At 47.6% G+C, this 15834-nt stretch overlaps 1 pseudogene; it reads right to left on the bottom strand.

Annotated features, from left to right (window-relative positions):
* Positions 1 to 339: 339 nt before the first annotated feature.
* On the bottom strand, positions 340 to 642 carry LOC130705774 (60S ribosomal protein L35a-like; annotated as a pseudogene).
* Between the last annotated feature and the right edge of the window lie 15192 nt (positions 643 to 15834).

Genomic DNA, 15834 nt, shown 5'->3' with positions numbered 1-15834 from the left:
TCATCTTTTCCCTGTGTCTTCACATGGTCTTCCACGTGTATGTGTCCTAATTTCCTTTATAAGGACAATCGTCACATTGAATTAGGGCCTGCCTTAATGACCTCATCTTATCTGCGCTACCTTTTTGAAGACTGTATCTCCAAACACAGTAACATTCTGAGGTCCCAGGAGTTAGGACTTCGACACACAAATTTTGAGGAAGCACAGTTCAGCCTTTAACACCTACTTACCTCTTACCATTTTCCACTATCAACTGTTCTCCAAACATCTCTGGTCAAATCACATCAAAAAACTGATTCTTTTTTTCCCCTGAATTTTATTTGCTTACGTTTAAACAAGTTAAATCTCTAAGGGATGCAACCCCACATGGATTCTATGGCCAATGGCCTTAGCAGGAAGCTTGCTTCAGAATTTGGCCCAAACCAGGCTACTGTTCCATGGAAGTGGGTTATCTTTCCCTGGATGACTCTGGTTTTGCTTGGTTTGTCTCCAGAAGTCACTATTTTGTTTTCCCTAGATAAAATTGGGGTTCATTTCAGGCATAAACACTTTCAGTTTTAAGAAGAGCTGTGTGCTCCCTCTGATTTGGAAGACCTTGCTTACTGCCAGCAAAAATGCCTTGGACCACAGCCTTCCAGACATAATTGGTGTTTTAGAAGTCATGATCCCACCAGGCCTCCACAGGGTCCAACATGGCAAAAAGAGAGCTACTGGCTGGTTCTGGAAGATGCTGTGCTGGTCTACACCTCTATGCTTTGTCCATGCTCTGACCTCTGCCAGAAACGCCCTCCCCACTTTGCCCAGAGAACATCTTCATCTGACCTATGTCTCCTTCAAGACTCAGCTGATGTACCCACTCCTCTCTGAAGCCTTCATCACAGTGTCTTGTCTCCTTATGTCCTTTTCTCTCACACTCCATGATGATGAACAGTTGCCTCAGAATCTCTAGTATGTACCAGGCATCAGTAAATGTGTGTTGCTTGCGTGGGTGGTTGATGGTTGGTGAGCTGAGTGACTTGCCAGGGATTCTATCCTGGCCTTGGCCCATATTTTCTCACCAGCTTTGACCTCAGTGTGGATGTCTTTTACATATTTGAATGCTTTCACTCTGGGTAAAGGCAAAGTGGATTTGGGCACCATATTTCCTAGTCTCTATTTGTGGTAGGCAAAATAATGGCTCTTCCAAAAATGTCCTAATCCCTGGAATATGTAAATAGGTTACATAGCAAAGGGGAATTAAGGTTGCAGTTGGAATTGAGATCGCTAATAAACTGACCTTAAAATAGAGATATTATCTTGGATTATCCAGAAGGGCCCACTGTAATCCCAAAGGCTCTCAAAAGTAAAAGAGTGGCGCAGAAGGGAGAGTCAGGCAGAGAGATGGTGGAAGAATGGTCAGAGAGATGCAACACTGCTGGCTTTGAAGATGGAAAAGGGGAACCGTGAGCCGAAGAATACAGGCAACCTCTAGCAGCTGGAAAAGGCAAGGAAATGGATTCTCCCCTAGAGCCTCCACAGGGGAATGCGGCCCTGCTGACACTGTGATTTTAGCCCAATGAGACCATGTCAGACTTCTGACAGGACGGTAGGATAGTAAATTTGTGTTGTGTTCAGTCCCTAAGCTTGTAGTAAGTTATTTCAGCAATCAGAAACTTATACACCATTCTAAACAGACCTCTTCTCATCACTGCCCTCATGCCCCAGTCCTACTTCATATGTGCCAGAGAGGGATAGCTTGCATTACCAACATTTGGGAAGGTTCCTGATTCAAGGACCTGGGCCTCTGAAGACCCATGAGAAGCCATAATAGTAAAGCATTTGGTGAATTTCATTGAAGGGATGTTCTGTGCAGACATTATGACAGGACCTATGTGATTATACAGGATCAAATATGCTCCAGCTTGTTCACAGTCTATAGGATAGACGAGGTATGCATGTAGTGGCCAAACGTAGGTTACTAAGAGGGGCAGTTGTTCCTAACGGGGATCTGTTGGGACACAGTTACTAGAATCTCACTGTCTTCTAAAGCAACTCACTCTGAGAATTTTCCAACAGGCTGTGAGTTGGTACAATGAATTACCTAAAGGGGCGTGATCCTCCTCTCTGGACTCTTTAGGACAAATCTCTGCAGAAAGTGGGGCTGGCACTGAGTAATATTTAGAAGGTAGGTCATTCTTGTAGGAGAAATGGCATGGAACGGCTCGACGCTGGCAGCGCTCTGCCAGAGGTGCACCTCAGAGGTGCTAGTCTTACAAAAATGAACATGCAAGTTGACGGTAAATCTTGAAGATGATGCAGTACAGAAACACCGGAACACAGATCATGAGCGGGAGAAAACAGGGGGAAAAGTGTTGACGAGTGAGGGCACGATCCAGACCCCGGAGGACCGATGGGGCGATAGGGAACCATGACAGATTCTTGAGGAGAGGAGGATGCAGCGAGGATACAGGGTCCAGGCTGAGGGTGCTGCTGTGGGTGGGCAGAGACAAGGGAGAAGGGGGACCTTGGTAATTATCAGCTTCCACTCTGAAGCCCCATCACTGACTTTTCCTACTGTTCCTAGTGCATCGAATCTGACAGTTCGGGCGTTGTTTTTTTAATTAACATTGACAAGATTGGGAACTTCATTCACTTAATTTCCCTTAAAGTCTTTGAGGATGATGCATTGACTTTTTAAACAAAATTAAAAAGAAAAGAAAAAAAGCCTGTAAATAGATTCTCAAAACCTCCCTCTCATCTGCAGCTCACCTGACCAGACCAACCAAATCCTGCATTTAAAGGTAAACAACGAGCGTGTAAATATTAAGCCATTTTTACTCCTCTATTAGGTGCCTGAGAGATTAATGGTATTTTGACAAATAAGCTGTGACATTCTCGTAGCCTATCATCAAAATGTAGGTATGGGTCTATAAATTGAAGGAAAATCATAAATAAAACAGTGATATCTACAGAGCTCTTTGCATCGCTCCTGGCGTCTTCACACTCATTTGTGTGGTTGGACTTCACAAGCACTGAGTGGAGTTGGCCTAACAGAGACTCAGAGAGCCTGAAAGCCAGGCACCAACCCAGGCAGCATCACTTTCCCCAGAACCACAGTGCCTCTTCCGTTTGAACAAATGTCACGCCATGTGCGAGAAGAAACATGACATGCAGCCCGATGATACAACATCCAAGCTCAAATGGCCGGCAAGGCCAAGACAGAATACTGACTTCCCGCAAAGCCAAAGCGGGCACGGGCCCCCTTGGAGCCCATGACCTCATTCCAGGTCTAGAAATGCTGAAATGGAAGCTGCCAGCAGAGAAAAGGCTTGGATCATCTGGAAAATGTATCTGGTGTGAAGAATGCAATTGCAGTTTCCTAAACTGTAAGGCATCACGGACTATTTCACACCTAGTTCAATCCCAGCATCAAGGATTACTGTGCAAACGCTGGCCAAGCAGATCCCACCACATCCCCTGACCAGGCCTGTTCCAGACCAGCAGAACCAGGGGGAGGAGGGGGGTAGAGCTTTGCTGCTAGGAACTAAAGCACTGAGCTCTGAAATGAGCTCTTAACAGCTCTCTTTCTACTCCATCCAAAATGCCATCTTTCAGCTGGGTTAATTGGACTGACAGGCACCCATGGCTGCAATGACCTTTGCCATCAGCGTCAACATGGCGCCCAGCACGCAGGCACAACAAATGCAACCCTGCAGGCCAGTGCAATGCAACCAGCACACCAGTTCTTCTGGGGAAATGGCATTTCCCTGTCAGTTAAAAAATATATGGGATCTAGGAGAGGAGGAATCAACAGGTTTGGATGCATATGCCAGGCACAGTGCCGAGTTTTTACCGATATTTTCTCCGCGCTTTCTCGTGAACAGTGTGACAAGTTGTTACAAAAGCCCAGGGCAAAGAAAAGGAAACTGAGGGTCCAAGAGTGTAAGCGACTCCCCCATGGCCACAGAGCGCCCCTATCATTTACAGGTTCAAAGCAGCTCATTTGTGACATCCAAAGTATGCCACGATGCGGCCCCTGCCCACAAGGATAGCACAACTAGGATTAAACCCAGGCCCCCCTTTTTCCAAAACCCATGTTCCATGTATTTTTTGAAGGATCCAAAGAATAGCTGCCAAACAAACAAGTGAATACAGATATTTCTACCGCCCCACGCTGTGCTCTTAAATGATGAGATAAACAGAGAGGAAAAGGCATTCAACTAGAACGAGGGAAAAAAAGAACCAACTGAGATAATTGGACAAAGTTGATGAACAACCAGAGTATTCTCCATATCATTCGCCTGGATCCAGAACGCACCAGGAGGATTATTCCAAAGAAAGTGACCACATGATGTGAAATGCATCTGGGGCACCCACCGACACCTCTTGGAAAATATGGCCCCAGGGAGACTCTACATCTTGGCCTGATGAGGGAGTGTGGTAGAGACCACAGAAGCCACCCACTCCCCCAGATCAACACACACCCTGCTCAGCTGTGCTTCTCCTGTGGGAGACACTCCCCTCCGTAATAGCAACAGTGCACTTCAAGGCTGTTCCCTCCCCTGCTCCAATTCTAACCACTGATGGCTGTGACTTGAATCCTGTGCTGGGGCTGGCCTCCAGTTAGTTACCAGACACAGAGCCTCGGCACCAGAAAGCTGAGTGCCCCCCACAAGGCTGAGTAATACACCCCACAGGAAGCTTATCAGCCCTTTGAAGCCCAGAGCTGACTTGGCCAGTATGGATGGTGGTGGAGCTGGTGGGGCAGAGTGACGCTTCAGCTGTCATTTGGGAACAGGTCAACGTTTCACAGAAGACTCAGCCCCTGTTTTATCATCTTCCTCCCCACCCCAACCAGCCATAATCCTGGGGGACAGTATCATGCACGTGCACAGAGTTGACTCAGCCAACGGCCATCAGGGTGTTATGCATAGCGGTTGAGAGTGGAAAAGATCACCTACCTTCACATCCCAGCCTCCAGCAATGACGTGTCGTGGCTCCTTGATCAAGCTGCTTCTTCCCTCCGTGCCTCAGCTTCTCCTCTGTAAAATAGGGATTGTTATGAGAGTTCATGAGAAAATCCACCCAAAGCATTTATGCTGTGTTTGACATGCCGGTGACCATTTTTACCTCCACATCAGCTGCCATACCCAGGATCTTAAGGTCACTCACAAAGTTTCTGGCTCTGAAATCTTAAAATCTAACATCTGACCACAGCCTATGTCTTTTCAGCTCCCTCAATCACCTGCCATCTTCTCTCTGGCCTTATCATGATGTCCGGTCTCTCGAGTGGTTCACCTTGAGCACCTCAACCTCCCCGCTTAACCCTTCTCTTCATTCCATTTTTCTTTTTAAATTTATTTATTTTATCTTTGGCTGCACTGGGTCTTTGTTGTTGCACCCGGGCTTTTCTCTAGTTGAGGCAAGCGGGGGCTACTCTTTGCTGCGGTGCACTGGCTTCTCATTGCAGTGGCTTCTCTTGTTGCGGAGCACAGGCTCTGGGCACGCGGGCTTCAGTAGTTGTGGCTTGCAGGCTCTAGGGCGCAGGCTCGGTAGTTGTGGCACACGGGCTTCCGTAGTTGTGGCTCGTGGGCTCCTGAGTTCAGGCTCAGTAGTTGTGGCGCACGGGCTTAGTTGCTCCGCGGCATGTGGGATCTTCCCGGACCAGGGCTCGAACCCATGTCCCCTGCATTGGCAGGTGGATTCTTAACCACTGCGCCACCAGGGAGGTCCTGCCCACAGATTTAGAAGCCTCCGCGTCTCTTTTTACCATGTCCTCCTCCTTGGGGGAAGATGTGCCTGCTTCCTCTTTCCTCTGTACCAAGCATCACTCGCGAGTCTTGCCCATCAGTTTCCACTTCTGTATTCTGTGCTTCCAGGCTTCCCCTCACCAAAGACCCCTCCCCTCAGCATGTAAATATGCCCAGGCTTCCCAAACCTTAAAAAGAGAAGAAAAATCTCCCTCAACCCTCTCTCCCCCTCCAGCCCCTTCATACAGACAAGCTTCTCCACAGAGCTGTCTACACTCTTCACTCTGCTCCTTCACCTTCGCTGCCTCTGCAGCCTGGCTTCCCGAGAAATTACTCGAAGAAGGTCAATAACAAACGTGGAGTTGCACTTGACCGCCTTCTCTTCTTTCCTTCTCCCATCTAGTAAACTAAAGTTCGATCAACTCTGATCCTGCCCGCTTAATAGCTTTTAAATCTTTCCCAACTCTCCAGCCCACTAGCAGGGGTGTGTTCTGGATTTCCAAATTTGTCCAAAGATATTTAATTCATGCACACCCCAATCCAGCCTCTACTCCAAGCTAAGAGGGAAAATAGGAATGTTACTCTCCTGACTCGCCATTCTAAAATGCTTCCCACTGCCTCTAGGGGCAAAATCTGCTCTCCTATGCGTGGTGTACCAGGATGACCTGGCAGCAGTGAACACGGCCTTCATAAGGGCTAACTGAAGCATGGTGACTGGGAAATTAAATGGACATGAGCTCCCCTCCGTCAGGGCACACATTCATTTCCTTCTTTTGAAAACAATGCTCTTAGTAGGAGAGAAAAGTTTTTTAAAACTTTCAGAGGAAATTCATCAAATGTGGTCCCAATTGGAATACATTTATAGCATAATGGAAATGTCCTTTTCAGGAACAAATTTTATGTGGTTATTTCTTGAGACGGCTCTCCTACTACAGAAGGCACCACTTAACAGAGAATATGCTGTAAGAGGCAACTTTCTTAAGAACCGGATGTTATCTCGTGTGATATTTGCAAGTCCAGGACCAAAGGGTCCTTCTCCCTGCCCACTGCAGGCCCAACTGTTCCAATCCTCAGCCCTCAGATTCCAGAACTCTGACCTAGATAGATGGGGCAGTCATTACTATGCTCCTTTCCAGAGGAGGACCCTGAAATTCTACAAGGAAAGGGATTTTCCTTGGGTCCCATGTCCAGTGTCTGTAGCAGAATTGGGACCGAAACCTGGTCTCTTGCCACTGTGGAGCGGGGTGTCGCCCATAGGACCCCAGGGTCCACACGGTCCAATATGAGAAGCCCCTTAGGAGCTGGGTCACATGTATGTCAGCACAGAGGCTGTGATGGGTACAAAGACCTCTGGACCACTGGCAACCACACAGATGTGTGATGAGGAGGAGATGGTGGAGGAGCCTCTAGAAAGAGGAGTGATGCCCCCAGCACAGGGAGCTCAGGATAAAGGAGGAAGCAGGACGCGCTCAGCCCCCGCGCTCAGCCCCACAGGAAATGGCTCTGCACTCCTTGCTCTGACTTAACAAGCACTGAATTCCTCTCTGAGAAACTGTTTTCACCAGAGCATCTGGTCCCACCCTAGAACACCAAGTAGAAGGCAGTCAGATAACCACTCTGATTTTTTACCCCACCATCTTTCTACCAAGCCAGTTAATAATTCCACATCACTCCAGGTCTCTGGTGGCCCAACCAGCTCCATGCTAAGTGACTCCCAACATCCAAGCCAATGCACAGTGCCCTGACGTGGTCGGCACAGCCTGCAGCCCAGCATGGAGACACCTACCTTGCCAACACACACACACACACACACACACACACACACTTTGCTTGATGTGCTTCCCCCAGTCGTGGTCTCAGAGCCAATGAATGACTAGATTCTCCACCCAGTCACTCAACCTCAAGTTGAAGAATCAACTTCAGTCCTGCTTTCCAAGCAGCCCATAGAGCCAAGTTTGTCCAATCCCCACGAGCTGTCCCCCTGTCCCCAGTCCCCACCCTCCCCACCTGGGCCCAGGACCTCCTCATCCCTCATCTGGATCATGTCTCCCCAATCCCCCCCTGACCCCCATCTGCCCCTCCTAATAACCACTCCAGGCCTTTGGAGAGGCCTCTCTAAGACAAACTATAACCACAGAACTCCTCTGCTTAACCTCCTTCAGTTCCATTGTCCACAGTAAATCCCAGGCCCCCCATTATTTACAACCCTGAATCCCAACCCTTCAGCGTGCTAACCACCGAAGGCCAATCATTCATTAATTCTTCTACTCAACAAACATTCATTGAGTATCTACTCCATGACGGGCACTGTTCTAGGCACTTGGGATAAATCAGAAACAATGACTCCTGCCTCCATGGAGCTCACATTCTAGATGATGGAGAAAACATAAGTAATAATCATAATAAATGCGTAAATTACTGTGTAATTTAGGAGGTGGTAAGTGCTGTGGAAAAAAGAAGATGTTGGATGAAGAAAGGAAGTCTAGAGTGCGGGAGGAGTGACAAGTGTCAACTGGGTGGTCAGAATCACCCTAACTGAGAAAAGGACATTGGAGCAAAGACTTGAAGCAGGCGAGGCTGTGAGTCTCAAGGATATCCAGAGGAAGACCAGGCCAGGCAGTGGGAGGAGCCAGTGCAAAGGCCCTGAGATGTGTTGGGGAAACAGCACAGAGGCCAGTGTGGGCAAAAGAAACTGAACAAGAGGGAGAGGAGGGGGAGATGCCATCAGAGAGGATAAGGAGGCCAGACTATGCTCCTCTGTCAGTCCCTGCCCTGCACCTCACGAGTCTTTTCTCTGAAATGTCACTGTCGCAATTCCCCAAGCAAACCGGGTGCTCTCGTCCATCAGTGCTGTGCCTGTGTTCTGATGCCACACCTGACTGACCACCAACCCTCCTGACCGCCCTCCCAGAGCTCTGACCAGCCCATTTCCTCTGCTCCCATTTTCCTTGACCATAAAGCCAATATAGCACAAAACACACTGAAATGCAACTACCCAACTCCCTGTCTACATAACCCACTGGACTGAGCTCTTTCAGGATAGGAATCCTAACATTCCTTTCCTCTCATTTTCCCTAGGAAGCACCACGTGGCTGGCTACAGAGCGGATGGATGGAGAGAGTCCACAGCAGAAGGGTAGGAGAAAGATAAGTTGGAAAATACTGCTTTGCCTGAAAATTGAGATTATCTTGGTCGGATACACACTTAACCTCTTTGAAACTCAGTTTCCCTATCTATAAGATAAATATGAAAATCTTGGCTCCACCTACCTTCCAGAGTTATTCTGTGAGTTAAAAAGAGAATGGATAGGACACGCCTTAGAGAGTGGGACTAACCAAGTGCAAAGGGTCATCATTATCGTTCCAGGTGTTATCTAGAACATCGTTTGTGTGAGATAAATATGCCTCTGGTTCCAATCACGTCCCAGTTGTGTGCCCTTGGTTCCAGTAGAGGCCACGCTTATCCTGTAGAAGGATTATCTTGTGTCCAATGTGATTTGTTTGCAAAATGGACCAAGGGGAGCCTGACTCCCTGTGGAGAAGAGCCCTCTGGGTGATGTATTAGGAGGGTCCTTCTACTGACCCATTCACATTTCTGTCCAGCCAGGTCCAGGCGGCACTGACTGTCTGAGCCACACCTGCTGTGGGAATACCAAAGACCCCTCTCCCAACTCAATGCTACCCCCTCAAATTGTCAAAAAGGCATCGTGTGATAGATAGAGCTCCCACATGCCACAAGGCAAGTGTTTAAATCTTTTATAAGACACTCAATGGCCTTTATAAACCCTCAGACAAGAATTACACTGTGTCTGAGATGGGGCTGAAAGTCAATGGGAAATTGATCCTGTCTAGCTAGTGCTGTTTCAAGAAGACTTGCTGGCTGCCTTTCGGGACCAAACATGCCATCTCCCGTGTGCCCCCAGGGCCCGGCCCGTCACATGCTGAGAATACTGAGCTACTGGGGCCCATTTCTGGCCAGAGGCCCAGGCAGCTGTAAGCTCCTACCACAGGAGGACCCCAGAGGGCATCAACTAGCGTCAGGGATGGTTATGAAGCATGTTCACCTTCCCAGGAATGGATGCCAGGACCACTCTGATGCCACTGCCTGCACCCTAGGCAGGAAGCCGAAGGATGATAAACGGCCATTGATCTGGCAGCAACCATCAGGGTCAAGGGACACCTACAATTACTCTTCTCTGCTAATGACCCCATTAGCCACTGGATCAAATACAGTTGGAGTCTGTGACGATGCTGTGTTTATTTCTCTGCCAAAAGCCATCAGCCTGACCCATACTGCCTGCCAGGGGATGCCAAAGTGGGTAGCAAAGACCCCCTGTTTGGGATTAGGGGATCCCAAGGGCCCTGGGATGCCCACTCTGGTCACACCAAGGATGGCTCCTATGTCAGGTGAGTGGATGGACTTTGGCAGGTAAGTCAAACACCCCCATCCGGAGAGGTGGTGGGGAGCAGTGGAAAAAGCACCCACATTAGAGTCAGGCCGACCTGGAGTTTGAAACCTGGTTTGGCTACTTCCTAACCATGTGACCTCACAGAAATCTTGACCTGCCCCGGGGGCCACCTGCTTCCTGTGAAACCTGGGGATGGTGACGATTGTGCCTCAGGGAGCGGCCGTGACGATGAAATGTGACAGCACACGCCGCGTGCAGGGCACAGAGCAGGCACTCAATGGCTCTCAGCTCTGCTCATCAGCCAGGAACCCAGAAGTGAGAAAGCAGGAAGAGCCTTCTCCCGGAAGCAGACAGCCCGGCATCAAGCAATGACCATGGCAACTCAGCCTTAAGCACTGACCTGGAGCCAGGTACTGAAGCCAGTGCTTGCCTTACATCTCCATCCTTCCTTGTCCCAATTTTACCGGTAAGAACACTGGATCCCAAGGAGTTTCAAGAGGTCAATTCAGGGACTTCCCTGGTGGTCCAGTGGTAAAGAATCCGCCTTACAATGCAGGGGACTCGGGTTCGATCCCTGATCAGGGACCTAAGATCCCACATGCTGTGGGGCAACTAAGCCCGCGCGCCACAACTACTGAGCCCGCGAGCCTCAGCGAGAGAGCCCTCATGCCGCAAACTACAGAGCCCACCCGCCCTGGAGCCCTCGCGCCACAACTAGAGAAGACCGTGTGCCGCAAGGAAGAGTCCACACGCACGCCCCAACGAAAGATCCCGCATGCCTCAATGAAGATCCCGTGTGCCACAACTAAGACCCGACGCAGCCAAAAAATAAAAAATGTTTTTAATTTAAAAATTTTTTTTAATTTAAACAATTTTTTTAATTAAAAAAATTTTTTTAATTTAATTAAAAAATTTTTAAGAAAAAAAATATTTTTTAATTAAAAAAAAAGAGGTCAATCCATCCAACAAGAACAAACACGAAGGTTAGGTATATTGCAGGACTATCCACACCAGACACCCTCCAAGGGACCAAGCTACCAGGGTGAGCAAGACAGACGCTGCTCCAAGGTCAGGCTTAGGGCAAAGCCTAGACTAAAATCAAGACCTCCTGCTGTCAAGGGCTGGACCCTCCTCTGTCCTCTGCCGTTTGTCCCAGTAGGAAGCACTCCTCAGAGAATCATTTCCAGCCACCTCTAAGTGTCCTTTAAATTCCCCCAGACTCGACAGCTTGTTTTACAGATGAGGTCGTGTTTCCCAAGGCCTCAAAGTGAGTGGGGAAAGGAGCTGAAATCTTGAAATGAGACTGACAGAATTTCAGGTCAGGGATGCTTCCTTCACGGGCTGCTCGTTTTCTGGAATACTGCACTTTATCTGCCCCCAACCCAACCCCACCACCCAGCCAGATCCGTAGGAATCCAGCAACCCACCACGGGCCATGGACCATGGGAGGTAGGTGGGCGGTGAGGGTCTCTGTGCCCCTGAACTGTTCAGAAAGACCTGCAGAGCCCACCAGGGAAGCTGCCTCATCGGGCTCAGGTAAAGGCTTGGAAGGGAGCAGCACGCCACCATCTCTGCTCCTCTGTTTGGTTAAGTAACACCATTGGTACTAGACGGTCAGGTGTCTTTGAACTGAAAGGAGCTTTATTTGAAAACCCTTCAGGGTGCCAGAGAAACAGTCTTTTCCACATCAGCAGTCTACCCAAGGCAGGCTCGGCAAAGAAGAACAAATATCACGGGCTGCTAAAGAGGGGTGGGAGCCGGGAGCAGTGTGGGGTGGGATTATTAAGGATGAGGTCAGGCAGAAGAGGACAGCAAAGAAGAGCCTCCCTGTTGTCAGACAGAGTCACAAATAAACACTTGCCAGCAACTGGAAACTTAGCTCTTAAACCCTGCCAAGCGACAAATACCTGGTACGGCCAGAAAGGGTGTGTTGTCTGACGGGATGACACAGCACAGATTCAGGCCAAGAGCCACTTAGGTGTTCACATAAGCACATGGTGCGAGAGGCCTGGAGCTCAGCCTCAGTCCTTCCTATCCGGAAAATGGGCATAAAGCAAAGACCCAAGTGCTTAGAGGTGATGTTTCCACGCTGCCATAAAATTGAAAAGCCCAGCATACATACCTCTTCTTATTTATCATACAAGTATTGAGCACCAACTACATACCAGCACCATGCCAGGTGCTGGGGACTCAGCTATGCATGGGACAGGCTTGCTCCCTGCCTTCATGGAATTTGAAATTTATCATGGAAAACAAACTTGGAAGGATGCAGTTATAAGAGGAATGGTGGTGGTGGCCTGTTGTGCCCATGAGGCCAAGAGAGGAGGTGATAGGAACTCTGGAGATGGCAGTGGAGCATCTGAGGGAGTGGAGAAGTGAGCAGCGTGGCAAGGAGGCTGCTCTCAAATGATTCAGAAAATGAATAACGATAACTGGTGTGTATATATGCACGTATGCATACACACATACAGAGGGAGAGTAAGAGCAAGAAAGAGAAAGAAAGGCCGACTGATGGAACAAATTAGGTAGACATGTTAAAGATTTAGGGCTCTAATGAAGTTTGAAATTATTTTTTTAAAGAATATAAGAACATGTGCTATATTAATTCTATCTTGCAAATTACAAAATTATACTCATATAGTATGATACCCGTATTATATACACAACCCACCATGCATGCATACATATGTGAAGAATATAAAGGAAATACACAAATATGTTTCTCACAGTTATCTCTGGATGGTCAAATTATGGGAAAATTTTGCCTATTTTTAATGTTTCTCCGTACAATCCAAAAATTCTTCCATGAACATACACTGTCCAATGCTTTACAACTGGAACCTAGAATGGTGCTACATGGTGGTCCTGTTCATTGGGCAGGCCTCCCGCATCTGCGTAATGCAGCTTATGGCCTCTCCCTCAGAGCATCATTAAAACTCAAAAGACACTTAGGATACAGACATGCTTTTTAACCTGTGAAGTGCTTACAAATGAGAGGTAATATGAATACACAGGTAAAGAAATCATCAACGCTCTAATAATTAATTAATAACTACCAGTCACTGGGGCAAGCCCTTTACCATCTTTAACTTATTCAATTCTCAAAACCGTTACAAGTATACCCATTTTACAGATGAGGAAACAAATGCACAGAAACGCTAAGGATCATCTGTCTAAAGTCATCCCTAAACGTGATGGGATCAGGGTTCATACTTGGGGCTGACCATAAAACACATGACCAGTTCACCTCTACCACCGCGATGATGCCTGTCTTCCCTCTGGGGAGGGCCGGTCCCCTAATCCTGAGTTGCCTTCCAGCCAGAACAAGTGGACTCTATTCTGAAGCATTTCGGTCTCAGTGACAGCTGCTTCGCCAGGCTTTTCCCCACCAAGAAGGTGACTTCTGGGCATCTCTTTTCTTGCCCTCTCTGCCTTCCAGCTTTCCTCTCCAGCTCTAACAGTGCCCTTTAGTAAATGTCCCTCCACCTCAAGGCTGCTCTTGGCAGCCACGATGACCCACAATTAACCAAATAAAACTAATGAGGTGGAGGAGGAAACACCCCAGTGAGAGCACCCCTGAGCCTGGCATTCCACTCTGACGACTCTTTTTTTTTTTTTTTTTAATGGGAATTATTTATTTATTTATTTATTTATTTATGGCTGTGTTGGGTCTTTGTTTCTGTGAGAGGGCTTTCTCTAGTTGCGGCAAGTGGGGGCCACTCTTCATCGCGGTGCGCGGGCCTCTCACCATCGCGGCCTCTCTTGTTGCGGAGCACAGGCTCCAGACGCGCAGGCTCAGTAGTTGTGGCCCACAGGCCTAGCTGCTCCGCGGCATGTGGGATCTTCCCAGACCAGGGCTCGAACTCATGTCCCCTGCATTAGCAGGCAGACTCTCAACCACTGCGCCACCAGGGAAGCCCCACTCTGATGACTCTTGAGACAAGGCCACTTGGAGGAAGTCCAGGTGGGTCTGAGGAAGCCAGCTGTGTGAGTAGTCACTTCTTCCAGAATCAGCAACATGCAGTTTCCCCAGGGATCGCTAATGAAGTCGATTTCTAACTTTTTTTTAATGTGTTTTTATTAAAAACACAAAAAAACAAAACAAAAAAACCTTCAGAGACTGCACATGAAATGAAAAAAGACACTCATTTCCACCTATTAAAGTTACCTCATTTCCTCCAGAAGGAGATCTTCCCTTTGACTTTTGCAATTAGGGTCACAGTATGAACACTCAAAGTACATGAAAAAGATTCATACGTTTTCTGAAATGAAGAATTCTAGTGTGACTCTCTTAGCTAAGCCTCAGTGTTTTGATTCTGTGGTCTCTTTTGTTGAAATTGAGGTGAGAGGCAGACAAAAATACCCCGAGAATTAGGATCAGATCACGTCAGTGCTGCTAGGACGTGAAAGGCAACAGAATCCGACAAGGTCATTTGCAAAAAGAGAAACCGAGTCCTGTACAGTTGATGCATCTTATTCATTGTCACACAGCCACTTTGTGGCCCAGCTGGGACTTAAAGTCCTTAACCCTGAGTAATCAGGATTCAGAATACCTCAGCCTAAAATCACTTACACAGAAGGATTTGCAGCCACTAGATTGTAAGCTCATTGAGGGCAGATCTGTGCATCCTCCAAGCACTTAGCCTATAGTTGGCACTTGTAGGTATCTAGTAGGCATTTTTTAGGCAAAGAAACTAATGATTTCCAATATTTAGTGGAATTCTAAAAACATCTATAAAATATCTATTTTAAAACATTTTTATTCGCATTTAAAAACGGCCAAGCCCAGACAGGTCCTGTGTATGTATTTACTAAACAAAAGATGACTAGTGCTGTGATAATTAATCAGTTGGCATTGACTAAAGCTCTGAATGAAATGAAGCATGAACCTTTTGAGAAAGCAATTGAAAACCATCACACATGCCATGAATCATCTCTTGAATGCACATTTATTCAATCAGAATTCATAACTTTGATATTTTATCTAACAGGTTTGTTACCCTTTCGAGCCTCTATTGGTGGATAAAAAAGACAGATGTTTCCGGAGCTAACTTGGAGGAGGGATGGGGGAGGAAGAAACCAGCCAGACATCAATTAAAGAGAGCAGGCAGCAAAACGCCATTACCCAATGTTTGGGTTTTTTCTATCACCTTGAGATGAAATTCAAAAAAACCTTTGCAAGTGAATAGGCACAGAAACAGGATGCTATACTAAGGTTTCTGGGGTCTGCCTGATAGCAGGCAGATGCTGTGATAGTTCAAGAGGCAGAGATCAAGGACTTCCCTGGTGGTGCAGTGGATAGGACTCCACGCTCCCAGTGCAGGGGGCCCGGGTTCGGTCCCTGGTCAGGGGACTAGATCCCACATGCATGTCGCAACTAAGAGTCCGCATGCCACAACTAAGAAGACTGCCGGTTGCAACTAAGGGGCCCACATGCCACAACTAAGGAGCCCGCCTGCTGCAACTAAGACCCAGCACAACCAAATAAATAAATAAAAATTAAAAAAAAAAAAAAAGAGGCAGAGAACAGTTTGGGGGCTGCAGATTTGATTGTCATTAAGAGAAGCTTCAGTCAAACAAGAGTCAGACTAATGCCAAACCTTATTTTTACTTCCTGAGGGTGTCAGAGGGCTGGAGGGGAATCAGAATCCTCTCCCATTTTCAGGCTCTTCAAAGGCACCTGCTCCTCTTAGTTGA

Source organism: Balaenoptera acutorostrata, chromosome 19 (genome assembly GCF_949987535.1).
Source record: "Balaenoptera acutorostrata chromosome 19, mBalAcu1.1, whole genome shotgun sequence".
Classification (NCBI taxonomy): Eukaryota; Metazoa; Chordata; class Mammalia; order Artiodactyla; family Balaenopteridae; genus Balaenoptera; species Balaenoptera acutorostrata.
This window is presented reverse-complemented; position numbering and strand designations above follow the sequence as displayed.